The following is a 24,484-nucleotide window of genomic DNA, read 5'->3' as shown; positions in this document are numbered from 1 at the left end:
CAGAAAATCCTTGCAGGCTTGAAGAAGAGGGGGCGTAAAGGGGGGGGGGTACTGTAACATCCCTGGCGGCGTGCTGGCATGGGTTACCACCTCCCACCATGCAAGACCGCCATCTTACCTATCAATCCAGGCTGCACACTTTGCTCCAGTACCTGCTGTGTCTCTTGTCTGATTGTTTATTACGGCGGCTCGGCTACTGCCTGATTCTTATAGTTACTGTGTGCGCACTCCTAATGCCTCCCCAGACTATTGCTGTGAGTCACTGGATACTTAAACCCCCTCCACCCAGTAGGGGGTGCCTGAGCAACACTTTTCTTCAGTGTGTTCCTTGCAACTGAGTTGCCAGGTCCTGTCCTGTATCTTGTCTGTTCCACCCCTGGGGGCTGTATACCCAGGCCTGTTACCAGTATCTGTGACTTCTAGTCTGTCTCTGTCACCCTGGGGGCTGAGTTCCCAGGCTCGTTCCTGTATCTTGTCCCTGGTTCAGTTCCTGTCTGAACTGTGTCCTAGCCCGTTACCTGTTTCTCTCTATGTCCGAACCTTCCCTTTTCCTGCAGTGTCTGAACCTCCACCTAACTCCAACTCGCTGTCTCTGAACGTCTGTTTGTGAGTTTTGTGTACACTCGCTACTTCATTGTAAGTACCTTGTGTGTATCTGGTTCTGCTTGTTCACCGCACCTGCGGTTTTGCTCTGCTCTGCTTGTTCACCACACCTGCCATTTCGCTCTGCTCTGCTTGTTCACCGCACCTGCGGTTTCGCTCTGCTCTGCTTGTTCACCGCACCTGCGGTTTTGCTCTGCTCTGCTTGTTCACCGCACCGGCGGTTTCGGTCTGCTCTGCTTGTTCACGGCACCTGCGGTTTCGCTCTCCTCAGCTTGTTCACTGCACCTGCGGTTTCGCTCTGCTCAGCTTGTTCACTGCACCTGCGGGTTTTGGTCTGCCCTGCTTGTTTACCGCATCTGCGGGTTTTGCTCTGCTCAGCTTGTCTACCGCACCTGCGGGTTTTGCTCTGCTCTGCTTGTCTACTGCATCTGCGGGTTTTGCTCTGCTCTGCTTGTCTACCGCATCTGCGGGTTTTGCTCTGCTCTGCTTGTCTACTGCATCTGTGGGTTTTGCTCTGCTCTGCTTGTCTACCGCATCTGCGGGTTGTGCTGTGCTCTGCTTGTCTACCGCACCTGCGGGTTTTGCTCTGCTCTGCTTGTCTACCGCACCTGCGGGTTTGCTCTGCTCTGCTTGTCTACCACATCTGCGCGTTTTGCTCTGCTCTGCTTGTCTACCGCACCTGCAGCTCCGTTCCTGTATCCCAGTCTGTACTGGTCCCTATCCTGCCTGCGTTCCTACCTGCCAGTACCCGCCTGTCTGCATGCCAGCCGTGCCTGCCAGTGCCCACCTGTCTGCATGCCAGCCGTGCCTGCCAGTGCGCACCTGTCTGCATACCAGCCACCGTGCCTGCCAATACCCACCTATCTGCATACCAGCTGTGCCTGCCAGTACCCACCTGTCTCTATGCCAGTCTAACCAGCCTGTTCCTGGATTCCCCGGTGTGGGTCAACAGCTGTGACCGGGGACTGACCTGGAGTAGCACCTGGTCCCTCTGCTCGGTTCCTCCCTGGTTCACGGAGTCGACTGAGCCGCCGTGCGACCTTGGTCGGACCGGGTTGATACTTAGTCACGCCCCTCCAGGCACTCCTCGCTTCATGGTCCAGTGGGATCACTAATCATGCTCACGCCAGTCAGTCCGGGCGTGTGCGTAACAATTTGGACCAGTCATTGCATCCTGACAAGATCAACAGGCTCCTCTTCTGCTTCTGTTGTCATTTCAATGCTCTTATTGGCTGCAGAATATCCTAGCTCCACCCACTTCTGACTCTCAGTCTACGCCCCTGAGGAGCAGTAGATAAATACTGAAGTCAATGTGATTTGGAGCCTATTATTAATTTCAAATTTCTTTAGCAGAAATTAGAGACATCCAGGATATTTCTCAGTGTCATTCGTAATCTAGGACATCCCTGACTTCTCTCATACTGTGCACCAGATTTGGTTAAATTAACTTAACCCAGTTTGTGCAGAGCTGCATACACTGATAACAGAGAAAGACTGTGCTATACATAGTCCTGACCCAGCTACACTCATTCTGTCAATTTATTAAAGTGCCGGCGCTCACATTAATTACTGGACTTGTATTTATGCACCGAATCCATAAAACCACTGATTTCTACAATGTCCGGTAACTCGCGGAGCCATTTGCAGCTGATATAGAGTGGTCAGGTCCTAATCATCGCCTTCTTATAGGAAATTACCATATGAGAACATCAAATTCTAATTTGTGGTTTTTGCGCAGTGACTAAAATATTAAATGTGAATAAATAGCACCGGGAGTAATGTGTAATTATGGCCTCAATGAGATATTACCCTCATATATAATTTGCGGCCGGTTATAAATGATGTTCAATTTTGGTCGTATTTTAACAAGAGCAAATTGGAATTTAAGTTATAGTTTTATTGGTTAAGTGAAAACGACGGAGCATTACAGGATTTACGGCTTTCATTTATTTATCTGGGATTCCAAAATTTAAAGGGGAAATAATTTGTTTCACCATTTAAAGTCCATGAAAATTAAAGGGAGTTTCCAGTTTATGAGGTTGTGCCATAAATAATAATTATTGCCTATTCACGCGATAGGTGCTAAATGTAATTGTAGGGTATCTGAGTGTCTAAATCCACAATGACTACAAGATAGGGGTCCCAAAAAGAGCATTAGGCCAGCAACATGACCATTACTCCACACTGACTATGGGATCGGTGGTCATGATAACTAGAGGTTTCATAGGCCCCAAGAAGTAAATGGTGTGGTGGTCACACGTGAGTACTACTTCTCCGATCAGACATGATTTAGGAACCCTATTCTAGTTATTGCTGGTGGGTCTCTGTGCTCACTAGTGAGTGACAGCTCTGGATTGTCTGGAATGAGCAATATATGCGAAGTAAACCAGTGCTATCAATCATTAGGAACATGCAAAACTAGTGGGCGGAATGGTGCACCAACGGGCATTTAGTACCCTAATTGACATATTTGATTCAATTTCAGTTTTTCCCCAGTGGAGGCAGTGATCAGAACACTAAATGTGAGATTTTTTAGAGTTGATATCCCCTAAAAGGCTGTGTGCTTAGTTTATAGTGTGTCATGCAGTGCCTTGAGACTGCGAGCACTAACCAGGTCCCTAGCACTATGGGCGCCATAGTCTATCTCTTTCCCCCGGATTACTTCGGAAGGTGGAGATGCCAGGTTCAAGTGCCTTGCTATGCTCTTAAAACAATCCTTATCTGTTCCCTTCCCCACCCAGGGAAGTAGGAAGCTGAAGTGTATAGGAATACACTAACCAGACAAACAGGGAAAGACAAACAGGGATAAATGAAAAGAACAATCTTACAAAATACAGTCACCTAACAGACTGGAACACAGGCCAGTTAAAAGAAGGATAAACCAAATAAGAGAGGATGAGGATGTGCACAAGAACAAAACACCAAGCAACAATCTCCTGAACAAATCTGCAAACGACAACTCCAACCACAAATTACACCTCCAACTCCAGAACCAGGCAGTAAAAACTAACACTGGAAATTCCTAAGTGCTAGTGGCGAGAATATATAGCAGAGGGGAGTGGCCAACACTGAACAGCTGAGACAATCCAAGTAGGAAAGCTACAGGTGTTAGAACTCTCCTGTTAGGTTTTTTTTAGTTTGCTGGTCACATGACCATTTTTGCCTATTTAATCCGGCTCCGCCCTCCTGGTCTTGCTGGACTTCATTGTATTTACTACTCTTGAGCTAGCTTGGTGCTCTGTTGCCGTTCTCTGTTAGTTTTGCTAGGTCTTCTGACCTCTATGCTTTTTGTTGTGTGTTTGTCTTTGACTGCTACTATTTCTGCTAGGAGGTGTTCAACTTATCCCAGTCCCTAGTTCTTGTAGGGATCCCTCCCTCACATCTATAGGTCTTCGTTCAGACTAGCCGAGGACTTTAGCGGGTCTGATCGCAGGATCAGGTTCCCCGTTACATCGTAGGGATCTAGTTTAGTTCTATTGTAGGGACAGTTCTAATGTCTTTCCTTAGTCCCTGTAGCAGATCATAACAGTAAGTCCAGCCCTTAAAGAAAAAAAAAAAAAAAATTTCTCTAAGGAAAGACCTCCAGTTTTCCATCATGGTATCGGTTCAAGATTTGGCTCAACGCTTGCAGGGACTCTCTCTGGAGGTGGCCAAGCTCCAACAACACGTGAGTAGCTGTTCTGGAGCACATTTTGTGGAGCCAAAGGTACGTCTGCCTGATCTATTTTTTGGCGAACAACAAGATTTTTTTTCTTTTAAAAATGCTTGTTTATTGTATTTTCGTTTAAGACCCAGATCCTCTGGTGATGAATCACAGCGCATAGGGTTCATAATGTCACTTTTGCGCAAAGATCCTCAGGGATGGGCCTTTTCTCTCCAACCTAGTGATCCGTGCTTTAGATCAGTGGATAGTTTATTTTCTGCTTTGGGTTTGTTGTACGATGATCCTGATCGGGTCTCATCTGCTGAGTCTGAATTGAGACATCTGAGGCAGGGATCAGGTAATGTGGAAAAATATTGTTCTCACTTCCGTCGGTGGTCTGCCCAGGTGGGGTGGAACGATTCAGCTTTCAAAAGCTTGTTTCTTGCAGGGCTAGGTGAAAGGGTTAAGGATTTACTGATTGCTTATCCCACACCTGGAAACTTGCAGGAGGCAATGCAATTAGCTATACGGGTGGACAGGAGACTGCGTGCAAGGGTTAATGAGAGCAAATCCTCTGATATGTCAGCTCCGAGTCTTGAGAGGGTCTGTGCTGACAATGGAGAGCCGATGGAGATTGGGGCGATGGCACCCCGCTCTCAAGAAAAAGATCGCAGGCTTTCTGAAGGCTTGTGCTTCTATTGCGGAAATTCTGGTAATTTTATTAAGAACTGTGTGCTTCGTTTGAAGAAAGAAAAAAAAATGGTCAGTTATGCCCGTATTGCCTGTTTAAATTCTAAGGGAGTATTCCTATCTGCCACTACAGCTGCTCAGGATGAATTAATTGAATTTCGGGTTTTTGTGGATTGTGGTTCTACTCTGAATGTGATTGATGGGGGATTCTTGGAAAAACTTAGATTAGAACCTAAAACTTTGTCATCCCATATTGCTGTGGTTTCTGTTGATGGCTCTCCCTTGAAGAGTGTTACTCATAAGGTCTGTGAATTTCCCCTCACTATTAATGGTATTCACCAAGAAAATTTGGATTTGGTGGTATTGGATAATTTGCCTTCTCCAGTAATATTGGGGTTACCCTGGTTAAAATTGCACAATCCTGTACTGGATTGGTCTACCAATGAAATTAAGTCCTGGAGCCCTAAGTGTTATGACAAGTGTTGTAACGGGCGCATTGCTGCTGTGGATAAAGGGGAATTACCTGTACCTATTCAGGATTTTTGGAGAGTTTTTTCTGAGGAGGAGTCACAAATTTTGCCTCCCCATAGAGACTATGATTGTACCATTGAATTTGTCCCTGGAGCGACTCTTCCTAAAAGTCGTTTATTTAATCTTACTATTCCTGAGAGAAAGGCTTTGGAGGAATACATACAGACAAGTTTGGCCGCCGGTCACATTAGGCCTTCCAAGTCTCCTGTGGCTGTTGGATTTTTTTTTGTAAAAAAAAAAGATGGCGGTTTACGTCCTTGTCTGGACTTTCGTGAGATTAATAAAATTACTGTACGCAATCCTTACCCACTGTCATTGATTCCTGATTTATTTAACCAGTTAGTGGGGGCCAAGTGGTTCTCTAAAATTGATCTCCGGGGGGCATACAATTTGTTGCGCATGAAGGAGGGTGATGAATGGAAGACTGCTTTTAACACTCCTGTGGGTCATTTTGAGAATCTGGTTATGCCTTTTGGTCTTACCAATGCTCCAGCATTTTTTCAGAATCTTATTAATGACATCCTTAGACCTTTAATCGGCAAAAATGTGGTTGTGTATTTGGATGACATTCTGATTTATTCGCCTGATCTGGAGTCTCATTGGCGGAGCGTACGTGAGGTATTACAGTTATTAATGGACAATTCGCTTTTTGCTAAGCTGGAGAAATGTGAGTTCACTGTACAGAGAATTAGTTTTTTGGGCTACATTATCTCCAGCGAGGGCTTTGAGATGGACCCGGTTAAAGTTCAAGCTGTGCAGGAATGGCCTAGGCCTATTGGTTTGAAATCGATACAGAGGTTTTTGGGTTTCGCCAATTATTACAGAAAATTCATAAAAAATGTTTCTATTATTGTCAAACCGCTGACCGATCTCACCAGGAAAGGTGCTAATGCGGTTCAGTGGTCTTCTGAGGCCATTGAAGCTTTTGTGCTTCTTAAGGAGATGTTCACCTCTGCTCCCATCCTTATGCAGCCTGATGTGACTAAGCTGTTTTTGGTTGAGGTTGATGCTTCTTCGGTGGGGGTCGGTGCGGTGTTGTCTCAGGAAAACAAGGATGGAGTACATCCCTGTGCCTTTTTTTCAAAAAAATTTTCTGAGACTGAACTTAATTACGATATTGGTAATCGGGAATTGCTGGCGATTAAACTCGCATTTGAACACTGGCGTCACCTCTTGGAAGGTGCTGAATTTCCCATTCAGGTTTTCACTGATCATAAAAATCTGATCTATCTTGATGCTGCCAAGCGCTTGAATGCCCGTCAGGCTAGGTGGGCACTTTTTTTCTCGCGGTTTAATTTTTCCGTTACTTACATCCCGGGTACCAAGAATGTTAAAGCGGATGCTTTGTCTCGCAGCTTTTCTCCCATGGTCAGTGCTGAGGAGGAAGAGGAGAGCATTTTACAAGAAGGTGTTGTGATTGCTGCTTTGGACTCCGTTTTGGAGGATGAGATTCTTAAAGCTCAGGAGAATGCCCCATCTAACACTCCCCATGGGAGGTTGTTTGTGCCTAGGACCTTTAGGAGAGATTTGTTTGTTGAGTGTCATGAGTCTCGGTTGGCAGGTCATCCAGGAATTTCTGAGACCAAGAGACTTGTGGGTCGCAGTTTTTGGTGGCCTGGATGGCAGAAGGAAGTCATTAAGTGGGTGCGCCAATGTACTGTGTGTGCTAGATCCAAGTCTTCGCATGCTCCTGCTGCGGGGTTGCTTTGCCCTCTGGAGGTTCCTAGTGCACCTTGGACACATCTGGCTATGGACTTTATTACTGACCTTCCCCCCTCTGAAGGTTTCACGGTCATCTGGGTGGTCGTGGACCGTTTTAGCAAGATGTGTCACTTGGTTCCCTTCATCAAACTGCCTTGCGCTAAGACACTCGCTAAGGTCTTTGTCAAGGAAATTGTCAGACTACATGGCGTTCCTACTGACATTGTTTCTGATAGGGGACCTCAGTTCGTGGCTCGTTTTTGGCGTGCCTTTTGTGACAGGTTGGGAGTTCATTTGTCGTTTTCATCCGGATATCATCCTGAGTCTAATGGCCAGACAGAAAGGAAGAACCAGGATGTTGAGCAGTTCTTGCGTTGTTTTGTGGCAGACAATCAAGAGGGGTGGTCTGAGTTTCTGCCACTTGCTGAATTTGCTCTTAACAACCATACATCCTCTTCTGCTGGGTGTTCGCCTTTTTTTTGTTGTTCTGGGAGACATCCGTCTTTTGGGTCATTCTCCAAATTGGTTTCGGCTGTGCCTGAGGAGGAGAGTTTTTCCGGTGATTTGGAGAGAGTTTGGACGGATGTGCGTGGTAATCTTCAGGAGGCTAACAAAAAATCTAAGAGGTACTTTGATAGGAAACGGCAAGAGGTTTTGTTTGCTGTTGGTGACATGGTTTGGTTGTCCTCTAAGAATCTGCGATGCGATTGAGGATTCCTTCTAAAAAATTGGGTCCCAAGTTCGTAGGGCCCTTTAAGGTGCTTCAGATAGTTAACCAATCTGCTGTTAGGTTGGAGGTTCCTACGTCCTGGAAGATTAACCCGGTGTTTCATGTTTCTCTGTTGAAAAAAGCTGATGTGTCTGATGGTGACGCCTCTGCCACTCTTCCTCCGGTGGTGGAGGACGGGAAATATGAAATTTCCCGCATCCTAAATTCTAGACGGTTTAGAGGGAGTTTGCAGTATCTCATCGCTTGGAAGGGTTTCGGACCTGAGGATAACTCATGGGTGAGGGCGGATGATGTTTCTGCTTCCAGACTTGTCAGAGCGTTTCTCAGGAGGTTTCCTGATAAGCCTGGGCCTAGGGGATCTGGAGGATCCTCTTAGAAGAGGGGGTACTGTTAGAACTCTCCTGTTAGGTTTTTTTTAGTTTGCTGGTCACATGACCATTTTTGCCTATTTAATCCGGCTCCGCCCTCCTGGTCTTGCTGGACTTCATTGTATTTACTACTCTTGAGCTAGCTTGGTGCTCTGTTGCCGTTCTCTGTTAGTTTTGCTAGGTCTTCTGACCTCTATGCTTTTTGTTGTGTGTTTGTCTTTGACTGCTACTATTTCTGCTAGGAGGTGTCCAACTTATCCCAGTCCCTAGTTCTTGTAGGGATCCCTCCCTCACATCTATAGGTCTTCGTTCAGACTAGCCGAGGACTTTAGCGGGTCTGATCGCAGGAAGGGGTTCCCCGTTACATCGTAGGGATCTAGTTTAGTTCTATTGTAGGGACAGATCTCCGGTCTTTCCTTAGTCCCTGTAGCAGATCATAACAACAGGAGCTTCAACTGAACAGATTAACCCTTCTACTGCCAGCAAGGAAAAAAACTGCACTGTTTGATAAGATTGTGAAGTACTTCTAACCAGTGCAGAAGTTTGTGAAACCAGACGCCGTGATCTTCCGGCCCCTCTCTGTCGCAGTGTCCCCGTGACATAGGGTCAGTTTGGGCTGACACACTCTCTTTAATACAGTTAGCACACTGTTGAGAGCACATTCAATTTTCATGTGAAGATGTGGTTCCAGCAGCGATAATTTTTGGACCCACATAAGTGATTAACCAATTTTTGGAACTTACATTGCTTTGGACCTTATGAGGGGTCTTACCGAGTCAGCACGGAGCCACCATTGTTACATGAGAATTGCTCAATGGATCCAGTAAATGATTGCATCAGCCACACAAGGCTCACATGCCCTCAGGTGCAGCAGCATGGGCTTCCCCATAATGCCTTGCAGCTATCACATATATTCTATATGCTTTTGCTTATATAGCGCCATCATGTTCCGCAGCGCTTTACAGACATTACCACTACTGTCCCCATTGGGGCTCACAATCTACATTCCCTATCAGTATGTCTGTAGAGTGAAGGAGGAAACCAGAAAATCCAGAGGAAACCCACGCAAACACGGGGAGAACATACAAACTCCTTGCAGCTGTCATCCTTGATGGGATATGAACCCAGGACACCAGCGTTGCAAAGCAACAATGCTAACAACTATCAGCCTGTATAAAAGCCGAGACAAGGAATGCAGCAGATATTCTTTAATGAACTTAGATAGTGAGGAAACTTCAAAGATCACAATATAGCAATAGAAATTGGGAGAGAAAGCCATAAAACACTGTATAAGGATTATAGATAGTGTCTGACTTGTGACATTAAAGAGCTTGAAAAGTGCAGTCCTAGGACACCTCAGAGTGTTACACTCATGTCTCAGGCCAATTTGAGTCTTTGAGATTGTGACAATCAATTTGCTGACAATCAATTTTTTTGGAAAAAAAAAATATCTGCAAATCTGACAATATTTGAATTAAAAAAGTATTCCAAAGTATTTCTAGCATTTCTATTTCTAGCATCCATCGTGTCCAACATTTTCAACATTACTATTGTAGCACTGCTCTTAGTAACAATAATAATAAGAAAAAAAAAATGTGTCAAATTGGAGAAGATCCAACTATTAGATCCAGGGTTTGTCCCAAAGGCCTTTGAGAAAATAATCGATGCTACAAAGTGACTTTAGGAGTTTACATTCTCAAGAAAAAACTCCCTCAAAAACTAAGGTATGAAGGTGAAAGCTCCCAGCGGAGGTGTCGATGCTAATTCTATGCTGGATATTCATGGATGAGGTCAAGGAACAATGAAGGGGACGCTAAACGACTCCTTATTAGTTGTATTTAGATAATGGAGGAGAGAGGTGAATAAATAAATGTGCTGACATCTCAAAGCTCAATGCAGGAGCAAACAAACCAAAGGCCATGGCGAGGATTCGGGCGGGATTAGACAGATAAGTAGAGGCAGCGGCATATATCATTCAGCATCTTTATAGACAGGCATACGTGCGGAGAACATGAGCGCATAGAAAGTAGATGGATAGAGAGAAGCTTAACCCCTTATCATAGGCAAAAACAGCTCTGGCATAAAAGACTTTGATATAAGCCATGATAGGAGGAACTTTTATCTGCACCCAAGGGATGCGGCAGGGAAGGAACTCACAAACCACAAAAAATTAAGTTGATACTTTACTCTTGTAATACAAAGTATTTATCGCGAGCACCTAGAGGCTGAGAACTTATCGTTCATGTGCGGAGATGGCGGCTTCTACTCCGAGAAGTTTCGAAAATAATAAGAACATAAGCTGGAGTTTTGTATTGATGAAGAAGACTTATAATAGTTAAAATAAAGTTTCTGGAATTCTAAAATGTATTTATTTATTTTACTCACTTATATAGCGCCATTAATTATATTATAGTGCCATTATATAGCACCAAAGTTACAACGGTGGAGATCAGACACCCGGCATCCCCATGATCTGGGGGACCGTCACTGTGCCTGGCATTGCAACACATTGCAGCTTAGGTTAATTCAAGAGTATAGTACTGAGCTGCAAAACCAGCTGTGCCAGGTATACAATGAAGGGGACACAGTATTCTTAGGAGCCAGGTTATTATCTGGACTCAGGTCTTAAACAGCACGGACCATCGATGCTGGTACAGCATGGAGTATGAGTCAGTAAACTAGCGGTATTGATGATGCAGCTGAGCTAGTGTAACAGAGTTGAGCATTGGAAATAAAATAGTGGAAACTTGGACTTTGCAGAGCTGAGCAGCAAAGTTGGAGAAGGGGAAACTCGGTTACAGCAGAAGCAAACTGTGGAGTTGAGGAAGGGAACAGTGAGGTATGACTGCATGGTATGATAGAGGAGAGGAGGGAGGGTATGAGGCTGCAGATTCCCCTGACTGTGTCTGTGAGACTGCATGGTATGATAGAGGAGAGGAGGGAGGGTATGAGGCTGCAGATTCCCCTGACTGTGTCTGTGAGACTGCATGGTATGATAGAGGAGAGGAGGGAGGGTATGAGGCTGCAGATTCCCCTGACTGTGTCTGTGAGACTGCATGGTATGATAGAGGAGAGGAGGGAGGGTATGAGGCTGCAGATTCCCCTGACTGTGTCTGTGAGACTGCATGGTGTGATAGAGGAGAGGAGGGAGGGTATGAGGCTGCAGATTCCCCTGACTGTGACTGTGAGACTGCATGGTGTGATAGAGGAGAGGAGGGAGGGTATGAGGCTGCAGATTCCCCTGACTGTGCCTGTGAGACTGCATGGTATGATAGAGGAGAGGAGGGAGAGTATGAGGCTGCAGATTCCCTGACTGTGACTGTGAGACTGCATGGTATGATAGAGGAGAGGAGGGAGAGTATGAGGCTGCAGATTCTCCTGACTGTGTCTGTGAGACTGCATGGTATGATAGAGGAGAGGAGGGAGAGTATGAGGCTGCAGATTCCCTGACTGTGACTGTGAGACTGCATGGTATGATAGAGGAGAGGAGGGAGGGTATGAGGCTGCAGATTCCCCTGACTGTGCCTGTGAGACTGCATGGTATGATACAGGAGAGGAGGGAGGGTATGAGGCTACAGATTCCCCTGACTGTGTCTGTGAGACGGCATGGTATGATAGAGGAGAGGAGGGAGAGTATGGGGCTACAGATTCCCCTGACTGTGTCTGTGAGACTGCATGGTGTGATAGAGGAGAGGAGGGAGGGTATGAGGCTGCAGATTCCCCTGACTGTGTCTGTGAGACTGCATGGTATGATAGAGGAGAAGAGGGAGGGTATGAGGCTGCAGATTCCCCTGACTGTGTCTGTGAGACTGCATGGTGTAATAGAGGAGAGGAGGGAGGGTATGAGGCTGCAGATTCCCCTGACTGTGTCTGTGAGACTGCATGGTGTGATAGAGGAGAGGAGGGAGGGTATGAGGCTGCAGATTCCCCTGACTGTGTCTGTGAGACTGCATGGTATGATAGAGGAGAGGAGGGAGAGTATGAGGCTGCAGATTCCCCTGACTGTGTCTGTGAGACTGCATGGTATGATAGAGGAGAGGAGGGAGAGTATGAGGCTGCAGATTCCCCTGACTGTGTCTGTGAGACTGCATGGTATGATAGAGGAGAGGAGGGAGAGTATGAGGCTGCAGATTCCCCTGACTGTGTCTGTGAGACTGCATGGTATGATAGAGGAGAGGAGGGAGAGTATGAGGCTGCAGATTCCCCTGACTGTGTCTGTGAGACTGCATGGTATGATAGAGGAGAGGAGGGAGAGTATGAGGCTGCAGATTCCCCTGACTGTGTCTGTGAGACTGCATGGTATGATAGAGGAGAGGAGGGAGGGTATGAGGCTGCAGATTCCCTGACTGTGACTGTGAGACTGCATGGTATGATAGAGGAGAGGAGGGAGAGTATGAGGCTGCAGATTCCCCTGACTGTGTCTGTGAGACTGCATGGTATGATAGAGGAGAGGAGGGAGGGTATGAGGCTGCTGATTCCCCTGACTGTGTCTGTGAGACTGCATGGTATGATAGAGGAGAGGAGGGAGAGTATGAGGCTGCAGATTCCCCTGACTGTGTCTGTGAGACTGCATGGTATGATAGAGGAGAGGAGGGAGGGTATGAGGCTGCAGATTCCCCTGACTGTGTCTGTGAGACTGCATGGTATGATAGAGGAGAGGAGGGAGAGTATGGGGCTACAGATTCCCCTGACTGTGACTGTGAGACTGCATGGTGTGATAGAGGATAGGAGGGAGGGTATGAGGCTGCAGATTCCCCTGACTGTGTCTGTGAGACTGCATGGTATGATAGAGGAGAGGAGGGAGAGTATGGGGCTACAGATTCCCCTGACTGTGACTGTGAGACTGCATGGTATGATAGAGGAGAGGAGGGAGGGTATGAGGCTGCAGATTCCCTTGACTGTGTCTGTGAGACTGCATGGTATGATAGAGGAGAGGAGGGAGAGTATGAGGCTGCAGATTCCCCTGACTATGACTGTGAGACTGCATGGTATGAAAGAGGAGAGGAGGGAGGGTATGAGGCTGCAGATTCATTTGACTGTGTCTGTGAGACTGCATGGTATGAAAGAGGAGAGGAGGGAGGGTATGAGGCTGCAGATTCCCCTGACTGTGACTGTGAGACTGCATGGTATGATACAGGAGAGGAGGGAGGGTATGAGGCTGCAGATTCATTTGACTGTGTCTGTGAGACTGCATGGTATGATAGAGGAGAGGAGGGAGGGTATGAGGCTGCAGATTCCCCTGACTGTGTCTGTGAGACTGCATGGTATGATAGAGGAGAGGAGGGAGGGTATGAGGCTGCAGATTCCCCTGACTGTGACTGTGAGACTGCATGGTATGATAGAGGAGAGGAGGGAGAGTATGAGGCTGCAGATTGCCCTGACTGTGTCTGTGAGACTGCATGGTATGATAGAGGAGAGGAGGGAGGGTATGAGGCTGCAGATTCCCCTGACTGTGAGACTGCATGGTATGATAGAGGAGAGGAGGGAGAGTATGAGGCTACAGATTCCCCTGACTGTGACTGTGAGACTGCATGGTATGATAGAGGAGAGGAGGGAGGGTATGAGGCTGCAGATTCCCCTGACTGTGTCTGTGAGACTGCATGGTATGATAGAGGAGAGGAGGGAGAGTATGAGGCTGCAGATTCCCCTGACTGTGACTGTGAGACTGCATGGTATGATAGAGGAGAGGAGGGAGGGTATGAGGCTGCAGATTCCCCTGACTGTGTCTGTGAGACTGCATGGTATGATAGAGGAGAGGAGGGAGGGTATGAGGCTGCAGATTCCCCTGACTGTGTCTGTGAGACTGCATGGTGTGATAGAGGAGAGGAGGGAGGGTGTGAGGCTGCAGATTCCCCTGACTGTGAGACTGCATGGTATGATAGAGGAGAGGAGGGAGGGTGTGAGGCTGCAGATTCCCCTGACTGTGACTGTGAGACTGCATGGTATGATAGAGGAGAGGAGGGAGGGTATGAGGCTGCAGATTCCCCTGACTGTGTCTGTGAGACTGCATGGTATGATAGAGGAGAGGAGGGAGAGTATGAGGCTGCAGATTCCCCTGACTGTGTCTGTGAGACTGCATGGTATGATAGAGGAGAGGAGGGAGGGTATGAGGCTGCTGATTCCCCTGACTGTGTCTGTGAGACTGCATGGTATGATAGAGGAGAGGAGGGAGAGTATGAGGCTGCAGATTCCCCTGACTGTGTCTGTGAGACTGCATGGTATGATAGAGGAGAGGAGGGAGGGTATGAGGCTGCAGATTCCCCTGACTGTGTCTGTGAGACTGCATGGTATGATAGAGGAGAGGAGGGAGGGTATGAGGCTGCAGATTCCCCTGACTGTGTCTGTGAGACTGCATGGTATGATAGAGGAGAGGAGGGAGAGTATGGGGCTACAGATTCCCCTGACTGTGACTGTGAGACTGCATGGTATGATAGAGGAGAGGAGGGAGGGTATGAGGCTGCAGATTCCCTTGACTGTGTCTGTGAGACTGCATGGTATGATAGAGGAGAGGAGGGAGGGTATGAGGCTGCAGATTCCCCTGACTGTGACTGTGAGACTGCATGGTATGATAGAGGAGAGGAGGGAGAGTATGAGGCTGCAGATTCCCCTGACTATGACTGTGAGACTGCACGGTATGATAGAGGAGAGGAGGGAGGGTATGAGGCTGCAGATTCCCCTGACTGTGACTGTGAGACTGCATGGTATGATACAGGAGAGGAGGGAGGGTATGAGGCTGCAGATTCATTTGACTGTGTCTGTGAGACTGCATGGTATGATAGAGGAGAGGAGGGAGGATATGAGGCTGCAGATTCCCCTGACTGTGACTGTGAGACTGCATGGTATGATAGAGGAGAGGAGGGAGGGTATGAGGCTGCAGATTCCCTTGACTGTGTCTGTGAGACTGCATGGTATGATAGAGGAGAGGAGGGAGGGTATGAGGCTGCAGATTCCCTTGACTGTGTCTGTGAGACTGCATGGTATGATAGAGGAGAGGAGGGAGGGTATGAGGCTGCAGATTCCCCTGACTGTGTCTGTGAGACTGCATGGTATGATAGAGGAGAGGAGCGAGAGTATGGGGCTACAGATTCCCCTGACTGTGACTGTGAGACTGCATGGTATGATAGAGGAGAGCAGGGAGGTGAGAGGATGATGGGAGTTGTACTTCACGCAAGACTACGATGTAAGACACAGATGAAGTTATTCTTCCCTTATCTGGACATTTGGACTGACGCCCAGAAACTAGATTGTAACTTGTTTTAGCTGTCTCAGCAACCTTCTACTAATTATCACTTTTCTGTTTATGAAACTTTCTTATCAACATTCCACTGTTATGAATCATCATTTCGCTGCCTGTGAAACAAAGGCATTTTACTGCGCATGTCTGACAAAAAAAAAAAAAAAAAAAAAAAATGATTATTATTATAAATAAAGGGACAGCACCCATAGAGGGAGACGCGCTCAGGGGCTTCCCAGTACTTGATTATACACTACGTGTCTGTGTATTTCTTGTTACGGGGATACCCCGACTCCAACAAGGACCCTCCATGGCTGAATGATCCTAACAATTCCTGGCGCCCGAACAGGGACCCGAGGTCTGCGTATTCCTTCAAGTTCATCGACCGGCACGAGTAACCGCTGAGATTGGGACATCGGAACAGCAGATGACAAACCTGGCCAGGTAAGAGACACTGTTAGTTCTCTTACATCTGCTCTGCGATAGTCCGTAAATTTCATGCATATCTTGTGTTGGGATTGAGGAACTAGTAGAGAAGGATACCTATAGCTCGGGTCATTCATGTATATACTGTAGGATCTGCCGAAGGAGAGGTCAGAGAAGGTTATGGAACGGATGGTATGAAAGAGATGTGGATGTCGGGAATAGCCTCATAAGCCGCACTAAGGTAGATGACATAAGTATTACGGAGATTGCCTAACTGAGTCATAAGGTTGTGTCCTTTCGGGGAAACCTTCGCTCACGCTTAACTCCCGAACCTTTGTCCTCCTTTTTGACGGATAAGAGATTGACAGAATGAGCCCATGGAAGTAATGATAATACTCCAGGGACACGATATATAATGGAGACTGTATGGTTCATTTTATGTATTGTTGGTCTCGCCCTTGTTGCCATATATATGTGTGTTAGAATTACTCTACACTTCAGACAAAACGGTCCAGAGAAACCGTTTCAGATACTGGCTCCTTAGGACAGAATAGGTAACGAGGAAAGGTAGAATATAGAATATATTTTATCTAACCCAAAAAACCTCCTAAGGTAGGAATAGTCAGGAAAAATGGGCAACAATGGCTCCTTAGGACAGAATAGGTAACGAGGAAAGGTAAAATATAGAATATATTTTATCTAACCCAAAAAGCCTCCTAAGGTAAGAATAGTCAGGAAAAATGGGCAACAAACAGACTAAGACCACAAATGATGAACAAGATGTCTATACAATCGTGAAAGAAAGGTGTGGTGTAGAAGCAACTAAGAATTTAGGGAAAGTTTGCAAAACTTTTCAGGTAGCAAGGCATGACAGGTTTAACAGGAAACTATGGGAGGACATTGGATTAGAGAATGCAGGAAAAAAGCCAGGGATATAGAAGATGGTACCTATGTCCCAAGAGAATCACAAGAAAAGACAGTACAGGCTTCTGCTCCTGCAGCAAGCGAGTGACTAGACGTGATGCAAACCACTTTGACTGGAAGGCGCCCAATAATTCAGGTAAAAGTAGCAGGAAAACAATGCCCTTTTCTAATAGATACCGGAGCAACTTCCTCCGTCCTCAATGAAGACGCCTTACCAAATGCTGATTGTTTATCAGATGATGTAACCTATACCGAAGGGTATGATGGAGGAATCAGGCCACTCCCATATAGTATTCCCCTTGAAACAAAGATAGGATCTAAAATATTTTTATCTAAATTTCTTTTTGTCAAAGGGGCACCTACTTGTCTTCTAGGTACAGACCTATTAAAGCAGACAGAAATGAATATCCAATTTTTGGAGGATGGTAGAGTCCAAATTTTGGTGCCTGATGACCAAGAGTCTCTAGAAAACATTGTAAAAGTCCAAGCCTTAGAGGATGAGAAAGATCCTGCCCCTACCCAAATTATTTTAGATCTTTCTGAGGTACCAGAAAAATTATGGGCACAACATGACACTGATGTAGGACTAATGCCAATAGCTCCAGTAAAAGTCACTCCTGTTCCAGGTGTGACACTACCCCAATTGAGACAGTATCCTATTAGTGCCCAACAAGAACACGCCATAGGAGAACAGATAAAAGATTATCTAAAAACTGGAGTACTGATAGAAGTAAAGTCACCAGCCAATACACCGTTGTACCCCGTAAAAAAGAAATCTACTGAGGGGTCAGCTGCTAGATACCGGATGGTACATGATTTAAGAGAGATAAATAAAATTTTGGAACCTATTACTCCTGTTGTGCCAAATCCACACACGTTGCTATCACAGATCCCAGCAACAGCACGAGTATTTTCTGTCATAGACTTATCAAATGCATTTTTTTTTCAGTACCATTACACCCAGACTGTTACAAACTGTTTGCATTTACATTTAAGAATAGACAATTAGCATGGACAAGATTACCACAGGGTATGATACATTCACCTACCTTGTACTCAGAAGCTATGAGATCAGTTCTTCAAAATTTCAAACCTACGGATGAGGTTGTAATTCTTCAATATGTTGATGACCTATTGTTATGTGCCCCTGCTCAAGAGTCCGCAAACAGCAACACAATAAGGTTGTTAATATTTCTAGCAGACATGGGCTGTAAAGTTAACAAGAAAAAAGTACAACTTTGTATGACTACGGTAGTATTTCTAGGACACTGCATTTCACAAGGTATTCGGCACCTCACCGCCGACAGACTAAAAATCATTAGAGATCTTGTTCCTCCCAAGAACTACAAAACATTAAGAGCATTTTTGGGAATAGTATCACACTGCAGACAATGGGTTATACATGCTAGTCAGCTTATGCAACCTCTATATGATTGTTTAAAAATCGAACCTTTCCAGTTAACTGAATCAGCACTCATAGCCTTTCAAGACCTCAAGAAAGGTCTCATGTCAGCCCCGGCCTTGGGAATCCCAGACTACGCCAAACCATTCCAATTAATGGCTGCGGAAATGTCTAATCATGCTACAGGAGTACTAACACAGAAACATGAAAATAAACAAAGACCTGTCGCATACTATTCTGCTCAATTAGATAATGTTACCAAAGCTGCACCATCATGTGTCAGAGTAGTAGCAGCTGTCTCTCTTTTGGTAGAAAAAGCCTCAGAAATAGTACTAGACCATGCCCTAATAGTACAAACTACACATGATGTACATGGCATACTGAATCAGGTATTGCCAAAACACATTTCAATGGCTAGACATCTTAGATTACAATGCTCCTTACTAATGCCACCAAACCTCAATTTTCGCCGCATATTGTCTCTAAATTTAGCCACTCTGTTACCACTAGAGACAAAGGGGGGAGTGGAAGGAGGTCAGGAAGACGAAGATGAAAATTTTTTACAATACCACGAACAAGACAATATAATACATGATTGCTTACAGTGTATAGAACAAGAAACACAAGGGCTACCTAATGTACAGGACACCCCTCTTGACAATCCAGACCTACATATGTATATAGATGGTAGTAGGTATGCAGATGAAACTGGTAACTTTCACACAGGTTATGCCATTGTATCAGATTATGATGTTATTGAAGCTGAGCCAATGCAGGCCAGCTGTTCAGCCCAGGAAGCTGAACTATTAGCTCTAATACGAGCATTACAGTTAGCAAAAGAAAAAACCGCTAATATTTTTACCGATTCTAGATATGCATATGGTATTGTACATGATTTTGGATGTATATGGAGAGCTAGAGGTTACATGACAGCTTCAGGTCAACCAGTAAAACATGGACAAATGATTAGACAAATCCTAGAATCAGCTGCCTCAACCAAACAAGTAGCAGTAATAAAAGTACCTGCACATGTAAGACTCAACACCGAGATAGCTAGGGGTAATGACCGAGCCGACAAGGCTGCTAAGCGAGCTGCAGTAAAACCTCTGACAACTGACCACACTATTAGTGCAGTATCAGAATTTGACTTAATTACACGGCTCAAAGAAGCCCACCAGCAGGTGAGTAGAGAAGAAAAAGAAGAGTGGCAGAAACAGGGGGCAGAAGAAAAAGAAGGACTATGGAGAAAAGGAGATGAGCTTTGTCTCCCCCGAGCATGGTACCCTGTTGTGGTCAGTGAAGCCCACGGACCTACACATGTGTCTGCAAACGGTATGATACAGAGGGTCAGACAGAAGTGGTTAGCCCCAGGGTTCGGCCAGGTAGCTCGAGCAAAATGTGGTTCTTGTGAAATCTGTTTAGCCCACAATCCAGGACAGACTGTTAAGACCCCCCAGAAGCACCATGTAAGACCACTATATCCGTTCCAGAGACTTCAGATCGATTACATCCAGATGCCTAAGCATGGACACTATGAGTATGTACTGGTATGTGTGGACATGTTTTCGGGGTGGCCAGAGGCTTATCCAGTTCATACAGCCACGGCTAAAGTCACTGCAGTAAAAATAGCACATGAACTGGTACCCCGTTATGGTATCCCAGAAGTGATCGAGTCAGATAGAGGTACACATTTTACTGGAGAGATCTTTCAGAATGTAATGAAAATGTTGTGTATAAAAAGTGAACTACACACCCCTTACCACCCACAGAGTTCTGGTAAGGTTGAGAGAATGAATGGAACACTTAAGTTAAAAATACAGAAAGCCATGGCAGAAACACAGAAACCATGGACTGAGTGTCTCCCAATAGCATTGTATTCAGTCAGAAACACCCCCCAGGGAAAGAGCAAACTCACCCCCCATGAAATATTGTTTGGTAGAGTTGCCAATACAGGATTGTATTTCCCACAGACTTTAATGTTAGAAACTGAAAGCTTAACTGCTTATGTACAAAATTTATGTAAGCATGTGTCTAAAATACACTCTTTAGTGTTCTCTTCCATTCCAGATCCAGATTCCATTGAGGGAACGCACAAGCTGCAACCAGGAGACGAAGTCTACGTAAAAAGACATAACAGAAGAACGCTAGAACCCAGATTTGAGGGTCCATATCAGGTGTTATTGACAACTCCAACTGCAGTAAAATTGGAAGGAAAATCAGCATGGGTACATGCAAGCCATTGCAAAAAGAAATAGTGGTGATTGTACTTGTGTTAGCTATAACGATAGATCAGGGAGACCTGTGGGATAAACTAAGTTCCCCAAAACCTACAGATAATAAATTTATAAAACATCATGAGACATTGGTAAACGGGCTGCTCGATGGCGGACAGAAAATAGCAGACTGTTGGATTTGTACGCATTCTCCAATATCAGCCACGAGCATACCCTTCCTGGCCGTACCCATGACCCCTGAGGAAGTGTTTACATGGACTAATTGCTCAGACAAATTAGCAAATAACCAAACCGTTAATTCTAGATTATGGAACACCACTGTTGCCATCCCAGTTGTGGGGTGGGTGGGATTTCCCTGGTGGCAAGGTAATATGACTGGAAAAATAAACAACTTACAATATTTAGCGTTTAAAGGAGGTGTATGGGTTCCTAGAAATAAGACGGGACTAACAGACTTAGGGTTAATTCCTACAGAAAATATACAACTCAGTTTTAGTAGCACAGTATCTTCTTCTCAACCTTTTAAACCTGATATAGTAGAAAAATACATACACAATAATGGTTGGAAATATTCACAATTATTCCCCGATGGAAACAATGATACATGTTCAAAGATACCAGGTAATATATTATGTAATGAGTCAAGTGCATATGACCCAGGTACACCGACTTGTGAAAATCCAGATGCAGGATACTGTAGTCCATTAGGTCAAAAACCCCCTTGGTGTATACTTCAGAATGTATCTAAATTTTTAGATTTGGTACATAGGTTGGTGCTCCAACACTCTGCAATATGGGATCTGCCTGAAGGAACCTTCTGGATTTGTGGAAATGGAGCATACAAATGGCTCCCAGTAGGAATAAAAGGTACATGTACTCTAGGACGCTTAACACCGGCCACATTTATAGTTCAGAATCAGCAGGTAGATATGCAAGCAGTACCTAAACACACACTATACAAAAGAGCAGCCGACAACTCGCCTAGACCTTCAGGTAGGCCACATGTGGTCCAAATGGGAATTCCTAATAAAATATTCAGCACTTTCTTTGTGTATCCAATGTTGATGCAGATGTGGGATAAATTAGTTCAGGCCACCGACTATCTAGATGATCAGATATGGGATATTATGGATATACTTAATACTAGTATAGCTGTACAAAATCAACTTATAATTGTTACTAATCAACATACTGTAGTGTTAGACTACCTAACTGCGGCCCAGGGAGGAATGTGTCAAATTATTGGTCCAACCTGTTGTCATTACATAGATCCAAACAGTACAATGAGTATGAGGTTCAAGCTGGCAGATATACAACGATTACGGGATGAATATGACAGACACAATGACCAAAATAAAGATAGCTGGTGGTCAGACACCTTCTCCTTTCTCAACCCAAAGAACTGGTTTAAGGGTATTGGAGGTTGGGTGGCTGGAATTCTGCAAGGTATATTACAGATTGTGCTAATTATAGTAGTCATATATGTAGTGTTTAAAATAGGATTAAAAATTATTTTAATATGCATAAATAAGCTTTGTAACACGGACTCAAGAATATGAAAGAAAAGAACTCCCGGACCAGGTTTTCTACCAAAAGTCCATAAGGAAGAATCAAAGGGGGGACTGAGAGGATGATGGGAGTTGTACTTCACGCAAGACTACGATGTAAGACACAGATGAAGTTATTCTTCCCTTATCTGGACATTTGGACTGACGCCCAGAAACTAGATTGTAACTTGTTTTAGCTGTCTCAGCAACCTTCTACTAATTATCACTTTTCTGTTTATGAAACTTTCTTATCAACATTCCACTGTTATGAATCATCATTTCGCTGCCTGTGAAACAAAGGCATTTTACTGCGCATGTCTGACAAAAAAAAAAAAAAAAAAAAAAATGATTATTATTATAAATAAAGGGACAGCACCCATAGAGGGAGACGCGCTCAGGGGCTTCCCAGTACTTGATTATACACTACGTGTCTGTGTATTTCTTGTTACGGGGATACCCCGACTCCAACAAGGACCCTCCATGGCTGAATGATCCTAACAGAGGGTATGAGGCTGCAGATTCCCTTGACTGTGTCTGTGAGACTGCATGGTATGATAGAGGAGAGGAGGGAGGGTATGAGGCTGCAGATTCCCTTGACTGTGTCTGTGAGACTGCATGGTATGATAGAGGAGAGGAGGGAGGGTATGAGGCTGCAGATTCCCCTGACTGTGTCTGTGAGACTGCATGGTATGATAGAGGAGAGGAGGGAGGGTATGAGGCTGCAGATTCCCCTGACTGTGACTGTGAGACTGCACGGTATGATAGAGGAGAGGAGGGAGAGTATGAGGCTGCAGATTCTCCTGACTGTGTCTGTGAGACTGCATGGTATGATAGAGGAGAGCAGGGAGGGTATGAGGCTGCAGATTCCCCTGACGGTGTCTGTGAGACTGCATGGTGTGATAGAGGAGAGGAGGGAGGGTATGAGGCTGCAGATTCCCCTGACTGTGTCTGTGAGACTGCATGGTATGATAGAGGAGAGGAGGGAGAGTATGAGGCTGCAGATTCCCCTGACTGTGTCTGTGAGACTGCATGGTATGATAGAGGAGAGGAGGGATGGTATGAGGCTGCAGATTCCCCTGACTGTGTCTGTGAGACTGCATGGTATGATAGAGGAGAGGAGGGAGGGTATGAGGCTGCAGATTCCCCTGACTGTGTCTGTGAGACTGCATGGTATGATAGAGGAGAGGAGGGAGGGTATGAGGCTGCAGATTCCCCTGACTGTGACTGTGAGACTGCATGGTATGATAGAGGAGAGGAGGGAGAGTATGAGGCTGCAGATTCCCCTGACTGTGTCTGTGAGACTGCATGGTATGATAGAGGAGAGGAGGGAGGGTATGAGGCTGCAGATTCCCCTGACTGTGACTGTGAGACTGCATGGTATGATAGAGGAGAGGAGGGAGAGTATGAGGCTGCAGATTCCCCTGACTGTGTCTGTGAGACTGCATGGTATGATAGAGGAGAGGAGGGAGGGTATGAGGCTGCAGATTCCCCTGACTGTGTCTGTGAGACTGCATGGTATGATAGAGGAGAGGAGGGAGGGTATGAGGCTGAAGATTCCCCTGACTATGACTGTGAGACTGCATGGTATGATAGAGGAGAGGAGGGAGGGTATGAGGCTGCAGATTCCCCTGACTGTGTCTGTGAGACTGCATGGTATGATAGAGGAGAGGAGGGAGGGTATGAGGCTGCAGATTCCCCTGACTGTGTCTGTGAGACTGCATGGTGTGATAGAGGAGAGGAGGGAGGGTATGAGGCTGCAGATTCTCCTGACTGTGTCTGTGAGACTGCATGGTATGATAGAGGAGAGGAGGGAGGGTATGAGGCTGCAGATTCCCCTGACTGTGTCTGTGAGACTGCATGGTGTGATAGAGGAGAGGAGGGAGGGAATGAGGCTGCAGATTCCCCTGACTGTGTCTGTGAGACTGCATGGTATGATAGAGGAGAGGAGGGAGGGTATGAGGCTGCAGATTCCCCTGACTGTGTCTGTGAGACTGCATGGTGTGATAGAGGAGAGGAGGGAGGGTATGAGGCTGCAGATTCTCCTGACTGTGTCTGTGAGACTGCATGGTATGATAGAGGAGAGGAGGGAGGGTATGAGGCTGCAGATTCCCCTGACTGTGTCTGTGAGACTGCATGGTGTGATAGAGGAGAGGAGGGAGGGAATGAGGCTGCAGATTCCCCTGACTGTGTCTGTGAGACTGCATGGTATGATAGAGGAGAGCAGGGAGGGTATGAGGCTGCAGATTCTCCTGACTGTGTCTGTGAGACTGCATGGTATGATAGAGGAGAGGAGGGAGGGTATGAGGCTGCAGATTCTCCTGACTGTGTCTGTGAGACTGCATGGTATGATAGAGGAGAGGAGGGAGGGTATGAGGCTGCAGATTCCCCTGACTGTGTCTGTGAGACTGCATGGTGTGATAGAGGAGAGGAGGGAGGGTATGAGGCTGCAGA

Source organism: Phyllobates terribilis, unplaced genomic scaffold (genome assembly GCF_046119375.1).
Source record: "Phyllobates terribilis strain yellow unplaced genomic scaffold, ASM4611937v1 Scaffold_5__5_contigs__length_657084704, whole genome shotgun sequence".
NCBI lineage: Eukaryota > Metazoa > Chordata > Amphibia > Anura > Dendrobatidae > Phyllobates > Phyllobates terribilis.
The sequence above is the reverse complement of the archived record's forward strand: the minus strand, read 5'-3'. Positions refer to the sequence as shown.